This window comes from Brassica napus, unplaced genomic scaffold (genome assembly GCF_020379485.1).
Source record: "Brassica napus cultivar Da-Ae unplaced genomic scaffold, Da-Ae ScsIHWf_1675;HRSCAF=2296, whole genome shotgun sequence".
NCBI classification, from domain to species: Eukaryota; Viridiplantae; Streptophyta; class Magnoliopsida; order Brassicales; family Brassicaceae; genus Brassica; species Brassica napus.
In genome coordinates this window covers 16,606-27,598 of record NW_026015094.1, presented here as the reverse complement: position 1 = coordinate 27,598, position 10,993 = coordinate 16,606, and the positions used below count along the sequence as shown (strand labels likewise).

Here is a 10,993-nt window from a genome sequence, read left to right as displayed (position 1 = left end):
TTCTCACAAAGTGATTCATCCTGGTTTATGATTGGAAAGACGAAGAAGCTTCCTATTCCCAAACTGGGAAACTGGAATCACCTGATTTGAAAGTGGGATAACTTCTTCTTCTTCTTCCAACTCCTATGAGATTTATTCCAACTTCCTGGTAATTCTCCACCACTTTTGTATCCAAATCAAGCTTCTCACAAAGTGATTCATCCTGGTTTTGATTGGAACGACGATGAAGTGTGCTATTCCCAAACTGGGAAACTGGAATCACCTGATTTGATTGTGGGATAACTTCTTCTCTTGCCAACTCCTATGAGATTTATTCAACTTCCTTCCTGGTGATTCTCCACCACTTTTATGTACCAAATCAAGCTGTCTCACAAGTGATTCATCCTGGTTTGATTGGAACGACGATGAAGCTTGTGCTATTCCCTTACCCAAACGGAAAACTGGAATCACCTGATAATGAAAGTGGGATAACTTCTTCTAACTCTTTTATCCAACTCCTATGAGATTTATTTAACTTCCTGGTAATTCCGTGTTCTCCACCACTTTATGTATCCAAATCAAGCTTTCTCACAAGTGATTCATCCGGTTTGATTGAAACGACGATGAAGCTGTGCTATTCCCAAACTGGGAAACTGGAATCACCGATTTTAAGTGGGATAAACTTCTTCATCCCAACTCCTATGAGATGTATTCAACTTCCTGGTGATTCTCCACCACTTCATGTATCCAAATCAAGCTTCTCAAAAAGTGATTCATCCTGGTTTGATTGGAACGACGAAGAAGCTGTGCTATTCCCAAACTGGTTAACTGGAATCACCTGATTTGAAAGTCGGATAACTTCTTCATCCCAACTCCTATGAGATTTATTCAACTTCCTGGTGATTCTCCACCACTTTATGTATCCAAATCAAGCTTCTCACAAAGTGATTCATCCTGGTTTGATTGGAACGACGATGAAACTGTGCTATTCCCAAACTGGGAAACTGGGAATCACCTGATTTGAGAGTGGGATAACTTCTTCTTTCCAACTCCTATGAGATTTATTCAACTTCCTGGTAATTCTCCACCACTTTTTGTATCCAAATCAAGCTTCTCACAAAGTGATCCACACCAACTCGTTTGTCAGCTTCAGCATGGCTCTATACTCAGCTTCAGCACTTGAACAAGAGATAACCTTCTGCTTCTTACTCTTCCAAGTAACCAAGTTTCCTCCAATGAATGTACAATACCCAGTAGTTGATCTCCTGTCCACTCTATCTCCTCCTGCCAAATCAGCATCACAATACCCAACCACTTCTGTACTGCCATTACACCCATCATCCAAACTCCTTGTCCAGCCGTCCCACTCAGATACCTCAGTATCCTATCAACCATCTTCCAGTGATGGACCTTTGGCGCCTGCATATGCTGACTCACTTGGTTCACAGCAAAACATATATCTGGTCTGGTGATGGTCAAGTAGATCAGCTTGCCAACCATCTTCCTGTATAGCTTAGGATCTTCAAACAGCTGCTTCTCTTCAACCTCCCCCTCACGCAGAACTTATATCCCTCCTCAAGGGGTGTCTTAGCTATCTTTCCCTCCAAGCACATCATCCTCTCCTTCAACATATCCATAGTATACTTCCTTTGAGACATAAACAAACCCTCCTTTGATCTGCATATCTCAATGCCCAGAAAATACTTCATCTCTCCCCAAATCCTTGATGTCAAACACAGATTTGAGAAACTCCTTAGTAGCCTGAATCCCTATCCCCCTTATCACTTCCTGTGATAATCAAATCATCCACATACACTAGAATCACAATGCTCCCTGAAGGTCCTGTCAAGGTGAAGAGAGTGTGATCTAGTTCAGACTTCCTAAAGCCTCTCCCATTGAGTGTTGTACTCAGCTTCCTGTACCAAGCTCTAGGTGACTGTTTCAACCCATATATTGCTTTCTTCAATCTCAAAACATTCCCTGGCTTTACTAGATGCTCAGACCAGGAGGTGGATGCATGTATACTTCATCTTCAAGTTCACCTTGCAAGAAAGCATTCTTCACATCCATTTGCCACAAATCCCACTCCAAGTTTGTTGCAATAGATAACACAATTCGAATTGTGTGAAGCTTGGCCACTGGTGCAAAAGTATCAATGTAATCTTCCCCATAAGTCTGTGTAAATCCTCTTGCAACCAGCCTAGTCTTGCGCCTATCTATCTCCCCATTTGCAAGGTACTTGATGGTGAAGATCCATCTGCTTGAAACTGCCTTCTTCCCTTTAGGTAACTCACTCTCATACCAAGTATCATTCCTGATCATTGCATCCCTTTCATCTCCTACTGAATCTCTCCAAACCTTGTGCTTCATAGCTTCTTCATAAGATCTTGGTATCTCATTCTCATCCAAGTTACACATAAACACCATGTGCTCTTCTGGAAACTCAGCAAAGGAACACACGGCTTGAGAGGGATGCTCCACAGCCTGGGCATTGTAGTACACTCTCGTGTTTACCCAGTTGGAAGGATCCCTCCTTATCCTTGTGCTCCTCCGCAAGGTCTCAACCTGTTCTTCAGCCTGAACATTCTCTTGTGCTTCCTCTCTTAAACCAGTAGGTTCTCCCGCTCATTTCCAGTAGGTTCTCTCCTGCTCATTTCCACCTGACTGAGCTCCACTCTCTACTTCCTGTGTCTCCTCCTGATCATGCTGACCTGAATCCTCTTGGTTATGCTCCTGCTCCCCTGATTCAGATCCATTCCCCTCTCATGATCAAGAGGAGTTGTTCCTCCAGCTTCTCCAGCTTGATTAGAAGGTCCTGTTCTTCCTGGTTCCTGATCTTGGGATAATCCTATCCCTAGCCTCTCCAACAACACCCTCAATGTTGTTGCCTTCTCTGATGGAGCTCGGGACAGATCCTCTAGGTCTTCCCATTTCTTCTCCTCATAATACCCTTTAGACTCAACAAACTTCACTTCTCTAGATACCATAACCCTCCTAGTTATTGGATCATAACATTTGTAGCCTTTCTGAGTGATTGAGTACCCAATGAACATAGCTTTAGTACTCTTTGCTTCTAGCTTGTTCCTTCTTTCTCCGGGAATCATCACATAACATAAGCACCCAAAAACTCTCAAATGATCAATGTGTGGCTTGGCCTTGTTCAATACTTCAAGGGAGACAGTTTCAGTTTCTTCAAGACACGGGTTGGCACTCTATTGATGAGATAGCAAGCAGTCTGAACAGCATCACTCCAAAACCTCTTAGGGACATTCATGTGGAACATTATTGATCTCGCAACCTCCATCAAATGTCTGTTCTTCCTCTCAGCCACCCCATTTTGTTGTGGTGTGTAAGGACAGCTAGTTTGTTGCACAATCCCATGCTTTGCAAGATGACTCTTGAAAGCATTGCTAGTGTATTCTCCTCCATTATCAGACCTCAGAATCTTCACAGTGGCATTGTACTGGTTAGTAACATATGCTTGGAAGTTCATGAAGGCTTCTAGGACTCTGTCTTTGGAGGGAATCATGGTGATCCATGTGTACTTGGACTTCTCATCAATGAAAGTCACAAAGTACTTATGGCTGTCTCTAGACATACAGGGAGCTGTCCACACGTCTGAATGCACCAGATCAAAGCAATTCTCATATCTGGTTTCTGATGTTGGGAAGACAGTTCTACAGTGCTTTCCAAGTATACAAGCTTCACACTCCAAGTGATTGAACGCCATACTTGGTAGAATCAGTTCAATTGCCTTGGCATGAGGATGTCCCAGCCTTGCATGCCATGTGAGATTATCACACCTATCCGTTGTGCTGCTTAAACACACAGACTCCACAGGACTAGGCGCCTCAGTTGTTTGGAGATGATAGAGCTGATGCTTGCTGTCTCCTCTGCCAATAACCCTTCCAGTCTTCAAATCCTGGAACTCAACTTCATTTGGTCTGAAAACCACTTGACAATCCAGATCAACTGTAGCCTTCTTAACTGAGATTAGATTGGATGTAAACTGAGGTAGGTAGAAGGCAGTGGAGTTCTTCTCAAACAGCTTGAGGTTTCCCACTCCTTCTATTGGGATCCTGGTACCATTGGCTATCATGACACTCCCTGTTGCTGCTTTAACCTCACTGATTAGTCTCTTGTCACTGATCATGTGGTGTGTTGCTCCAGAGTCAATGATGATGGGTTTAGATGTGGATGCTTTGGCAGGAGCACCCAGACTCCGGGTCGTAGCCAAAGCATACACATGCTTAACCAACTCATCCCATTCCTTCTTTGTCACACACTCATCTGCCCTCTTGGTATCCATTCCTCTCATATCCGCACTGTCTCCTACTGTTTCTCCCATGTAAGCTGAGTATGAACACTCTCCTATAACCATCTGCTGAAGTACATCCTTGATTCTCTTCAAGATTACACTCATACTGTCACTTAAGTGCTCAGACTCGCTATCCTTTCTCCATCCCTTCTCTTCATTAACCACTCCTTAGAAAGTTTTCTCAACCTTCCCCTCTTACAGCTTGTACCTCCCTTCCATCTTTCTGGCTTCCTGTTCATTTCCCACACATCACAAGTATATTTAACAAGCTCACATACCTCTTCCATAAGGAAGCTGAAGATCACATCTTGCTTCCTCCTTTCTTGACAACATCTCGGATTTGATGTGTGTGTCTTCACCACGTCTAGCTCTGACCATACTTCTCTCAGCCTTCCCACAAGCTGATAACACTCATCCTTTCCTTGTCTCAAGCCGCGGATCACCCCTCTGTCCTCAACGACTCTCACAAGCTTGGACTTTCCTAAAGTTGCTTCAATCTCACTCTTTGTAGTGTTTCCTTGAACAACTTCATTTCCCAGCTTCAGACCTCTTGTCTGACCTTCTTCAGTAGCCATTTCCATGAAAGGTTTCCCCTTTCCATGACTACTCCATAACCCACAGCTTTCCAAAGCTCTCTTTGCCCATCTTGACCAATCGCCATCCCTCTCTTCTTCAAGCTCCATGGTTGTACTAGATCTGTGCTTCATTTCCATGTTGAGATAGTTTGAATCCATCAGAATATCTCACACCACTCAGATAATAAAGACCAGAACTCAAGAACACCAAGAACACTCAAGAACACTCAAGAACACCCAGATTTTTATGAAAAACGAAATCACACTCTCCCCTTTTTAGCAACCTGGCTCTGATACCATATACACTTTTGTGTATTAGAGCATGATTCAACCAATCAGGGATAATCAGATGAAAAGATTAAAGAGATTAGAGATTTTAGTGAGAGAATAAAGAGAGAGAGACTCAAAACTCCATTAATTAATAACTGATGAGGTTTACAAGTATTAATAGAGAGAGCAACAAGGAAATTCGAAATGGAGAAGCATGTGTAGTCAAAGGACAGGCTGGAACTCCTTTTGAATCACTTGGCTGTGCTTTCTCACATGCTTGCACTAGTATAAAGGCAACTTCTCCTTTCCAGCATCATACAGGCTGTCAAAGTGATCCCTTATCCTTCCTTATCCTCCTTATCCTCTTTGGTCGAAATTCCTCTCTTCTCTTCACTAAGTTACCTTCTCATCCCATCAGATAACTTCCCCAAGTAGTTACTGTGGTTAAAAAAGTTACCACAGTAAAACCTAAAGTACTAAACTCTAAAAGTTACTCTAATAGTCTACTGCCTTCAGCCTCCTTGGTCTTCATCTCAATAGAAGCTGTGCTATTCCCAAATGGGAACTGGAATCACCTGATTTGAAAGTGGATAACTTCTTCATCCCAACTCCTATGAGATTATAATTCAACTTCCTGGTGATTCTCCACCACTTCATGTATCAAAATCAAGCTTCTCACAAAGTGTTCATTGGTTTGATTGGAACGACGATGAAGCTGTGCTATTCCCAAACTGGGAAACTGGAATCACCTGATTTGAAAGTGGGATAACTTCTCATCCCAACTCCTATGAGATTTTTTTACTTCCTGGTGATTCTCACCACTTAATGTATCTGATATTACGTGTATACGCACACCAAATAACCTAATGTGCACACTACCACAATCGAATGGTATGTCGATGTAGCACTTTAGGATCGAATCCACAGAGACCAAATCTTACACTTTATCTTTATGGGATCAAATCAAGCTAAAACAATATGGGGGTTTTAAAGTTGAGGAATCGTAACAAGCAAGTAATAGAGGAATTAAAGTTTTCAGATGATAAAAATGCTAGCCTAGGGTGGTTTGATCGGGTGTTAAACAAGTGTGAGCCAAACAATTATTCAAGTTTAATTAAGAGCAAGTCTAGAACTCGGATCACTCAAGTAGAACAGCCCACTGTCGTGGTACTGCTCCCTATGCTGATCGATCTTGATACCTAAACTCTCGTTTGGATCAAGATGCGACAGCAAGCAATAGAGGTCAAGTCCGATATGTTCAAAAACACCCTAACATCTACTTTCGCTGGTTAGGGATGCAATGCTCATTCAAGTTATGTCTAGCAACCTATAACACTTTTGATGAATAGATTAAACCTAGAATCAGGCACTAAGTGGTTAACTTGATGCAAGCCTTAAGAACAACAGTGAATGAAGACAATCGATTTATAACTTATTTATGTCAAGCTCACGGATCTAACACCCTAACACCCTAGACTAAGCAAGCTGACTACTCAGCCATGGAGCAAGAAAACACAGAGACAGAGATATAAAGCAACATGAAATATGACTGAAATAAAGTAATAGGGTTCAGGGGGTTCTTCTCTAAATCGAGAGAGATGGCCTTCTCCCTTTACAAAGTAGCAAATCTCAAGTCTCCAACTCTAAGGTCTGGTTCTTTGTCTCCAAAACAGCGTAGAATGATAAAGAGAAAACAGAAAATATGATATATCAAAGCCACAGGCGGCTGGGAGAGAAAATATGGATAATTAGGGCAAATCCCGTAATGATTGTAGTTTCCTTAAAAATCTCTGCCGCTGGAACACTCACTCGGAACAGTCATCAAGGACTGTTCTGCGTGAAAATCACCAAATTGCACTGTTTTCTGCCTCTTTTGTTCCAGCTGGTCCATCTCCCATCCAATGCAACTCCAGACCTGTAATGACTCCAAAAGGACTAGGAAGACTCGATAAAGACTTGAAAACCAATTTAAAAGCATATATACAAGATGTATAAAACACCATATATCAATTCCCCCAGACTTAGATCCTTGTTTGTCCTCAAACAATGTCAAGTATCAAGAACAGGGAGAAAGGTTTGAAAGTGTGGGAACTCTCCTATTCTCAGCAACCATACTTTAACCACGAATCTCTGAACCATACAAGCAGTAAAACTAGGACAACACACCCTTACCGGAACCCCACTGACTGCTGTTCAAAAATCGGCTCCATACTCTTCATCTCAAACCTGAAAAAGCAACACTATCGAGACAGAACTCCCTACATTCATTTAAGAGTAGCGTGAGCTTCTCATCACAGGCATCATTCAGGGTAGACGGTCTAGGTGTGGAACAGGCTATTTAATGGTGGAGTTAAGAGTGTTTAGGGGCTACCATTTCATTGAAGAGGATGCAGGATATCACACAAAATGGCAAGAGAGGATAGATCCATTGATGTCCACAGCCTCTACTCGTTTTTGCTCTATCTGGTGCGACTGTTCTGATGACGGAACAGGCAACTGATTGTTCTGCTTTCCACTTTCCTCTACACACTCTTCAATACTTGGTACCAACTTCTTGCTCGACCTTTCCAGTGGCTCCATGTTTCTTTTCTTTCTTCCCCTTCTCCATCACATTAATCTCGTTTTTTTTTTTTTTTTTTTTTTTTTTTTTTTTGATGATTGATATGGTGATGTGACGAAGAAGGAGGTATACATGATCGTTCTGAGTGCCACTGGTGGTTCTGATTTCGCGACCATTCTGGTTCTCCACCCCTGCTCTTGCGCAGTTCATTGGTTATGGAGCGGTTGCTCCCTTAATCTGCTTGTTCTCCTTTCTGACATAATTTCTGCAGCAGTAACGAGTAGGAGGCTGCGTTGATCCTTTCCTCTCCGACCTTTTTGCACATATCTGCACATATGACACTGAAAAACAAATGCATGAAGGTGGAATAAAGGCTAAGGTGCAGGGTGGGAACTAGCTAAAGATGAGCTAGCCACTCAGGATCAGCAAGATGGATAAAAAGGATAAGAAGTCCTGAGTGTGTTCTCGTTTCCCTGATCTAATGCCCATAACAAGAAGAATTTCAGTCAAGATTAGGTTCAAGTAAGGTGGAGTTAAGTCTACCCAGTGTAACCTGATCGGCTGAGAACTTCTGGAGAATCAAGTGAGATATGTCAGGGTGTTCCAGGTCCACATGTGTGTCTTTCGCCACTGCTAAGGTCACTGAATAAGATAACTAAAGCACGAGGTGGTCAGTGATCAACACAGAATAAGGTCCTAATTCCCACAAAGTTTTGACTGACTCAATAAAACTGACTCAAATTGACCCAAAAGAAAAACAAAAGAAAGAAACGAGTTAGTAAACGACGAAAACCCTCCCCAGACTTACTTCACAACGTCCCTGGTGTGAAAATAAATCAGAGAGAAGGAGAAAAACAAGAATAAATATTTTTTTTTTGGGTCGAGATACTTACCTGAGTGGAGCAGGCGCTCCATGAAAATTCTGGGTGTTCTATCGTCAGATGATCGCCTGGAACAACCGCTCTTTCAGGGGGTAGGTTGTTCCGTTCTGCAACCCAGAATTTTTGAAGTATCTCGAATTTTTTTTTTTGCTTTTTGACCTGAAACTCAATAAACTAAAAACGAAAAATAAGTAAACAAAAACAACACCAAGTTATATTTACACTTACCAGTGGGTTGCCTCCCACCAAGCGCTTGGTTTAAGTCTCTAGCTTGACTTGGTGACTGGGATCAGTCGGGTTGAGCAGGAGGGCCTGTTCCAAAACAAGCTCCACAATCAGACATGTTCAGCTTCAAAACCTGCTCAACAACCCTTTCACAGCAGCTTCCCCTTTCTCTTTCTCAGCTCATGTGTGAGAATAGCTCTGACTTTAGAGAACGGTTTAGAGGTACCCTTGCACTTTACCTCATACTCAATGGAGTTCTCATCACACTTGAGAGGTATCAAAGTCATTGTAGGATCTCCTTGACCCTTTTCTTCTGGACTTTCTGTTTCACCCTTGAATTCCCTCTGAATTTAGTAGGATCAGTGCTAGGATCTTCATCAAAGAACAGCTGCTCTCACCCTTATCACCATGCTCCTTCTCTGGAACAACCTTCAGCTTTTCTACATCAAACACTGAGATGCGAGAGGCGTGTGATGAGGAAGATCTGGTGGGTACAGCCTTGTAGAAAACTTTCTTGTTGATGTTGGAGAAGCAGACTCTCTTGTTGGGCATATCGATGGTTGCTCCAACAGTAGCCATGAATGTCCTTCCAAATATCAAAGGCATCTCATGATCCTTGTTCATCTCAACAACTGAAACTCAGCAGGAACAATGCATTCCCCTACTTGAACATGAAGGCTGCGGATGGTTCCATATGGGACTGCTCTGGAAGAGTTTGCAAAGGTCAGGGTCAGCTGAGAACGCTCAACATCAGCAATACCCAAATCGTCTACAATAGCCTTTGAGACGAGATTCACACAAGAACCAGAGTCACAAAGATGTCTTTGAAGGTTGTTCCTGCGATGGAACATGGGAAAACAAACTTTCCAGGATCATCAACCTTAGGCAATACCTTCAGTGCTGGTGTAGACAGTGCTTGGTATAGAGGACCTTGATCTCCTCTTGAGTCTCTCTACAGTGTTTAAAGAACTGGAGCAATGGACGAATCTGCAGAGCATCTTCGAATGCAAGTTCTTTAGGAAGCCTTCTCACCATCTTGTTAAAACCTATCAGCTGCTCTTCACTAATGGGATCCATCAGATGTCTAGGTGGAATTGGATAGGGAACCTTGGGAACATAGACTCGAGATGGTGGAGTCTCAGCAGGTTCGCTAGGAGCAGTCACTCCAGAGCTAGCAGACTGCTCTGCTCTCTCTTCTGCGCCTGGAGCAGTCTCAGCAAACGGCTGCTCTATTGCATTACAGTGCTCAGTCCTAGGATTTTTATCAGTTCTTCCAGGGAGCGTCTCTTGTTGCCTCTTGACACTCTCAGCTGTTTGAGCAAGCTGAACATCGATCTTTCTCATATGGATCGCAAGATTGTCATACTTGTTATTCAGCTCAGTGAACATGTTGCCCATCCTGGTGTCAATTTCTGTGGTTACCTGATTCAACACCTTGGCCTGAACCTGCTGACCCTGCAACAGTTGTTGCATCATCATACCCAGACCCTTCAGCTCATCTGGTTGACTGTTCTCGGTAGCTGGAACAGCATGCGGATTGCTCTGCGGTTGTCGTTGTTCTGGTTCTGAATATGCCCATGCCCGGCTGTAGGTTGCTCCATGCTGAAGACGTGTCCTTGGTTGTTTTTCAGTAGCTGATCAACCTTGGCAGTCAGCTCATCTATTTTCTGGGCGTCAGAACTGTTTCCTTTCTTGGAGCAATCACTCTCCTCTTTCTTATTAGCTGAGCTAGCAGCCATGTTCTCAATCAGCTTAAACGCTCCAGCAGTGGTTTGAGTCATGAAGTCTCCATTGCTCGCAGAGTTTAGAGCACCTTGGTATTTCCAGTCCACTCCATCATAGAAAATGTCCAGGATATAATCATCATCAAATCCATGGTGAGGACATTCTCTGCGATAGTCATTGAAGCGCTCCCATGCGTCGCAGAAAAGCTCATCAGTGAGCTGTCTGAAGGAGGTGATCTTGTTCCTCAATGCAGCTGTTCTCGCCTTAGAGTAGAAATGGCTGAGGAACGCTGATCGGACCTGTTCCCATGAAGTGAGAGAGCCGGTAGGGAGAGAGTTCAACCACCGTGCAGCTTTTCCATCAAGAGAGAATGGGAATAACATGCACGTGATGTAGTCTGGTGGAACACCATTCACGCGAGTGAAACTGCAGACTTTTTCGAAGCTCTCAATATGCTCCA

The 10,993-nt window shown here is 43.1% G+C and overlaps 1 non-coding gene across 1 annotated transcript; it reads left to right on the top strand.

The window, feature by feature from the left end:
* The first annotated feature begins 10,677 nt into the window (after positions 1–10,677).
* On the top strand, positions 10,678–10,784 carry LOC125598263. The gene has a single exon (XR_007332332.1). It is a non-coding gene; the product is annotated as a small nucleolar RNA R71 (small nucleolar RNA).
* The last annotated feature ends 209 nt before the right edge of the window (positions 10,785–10,993 follow it).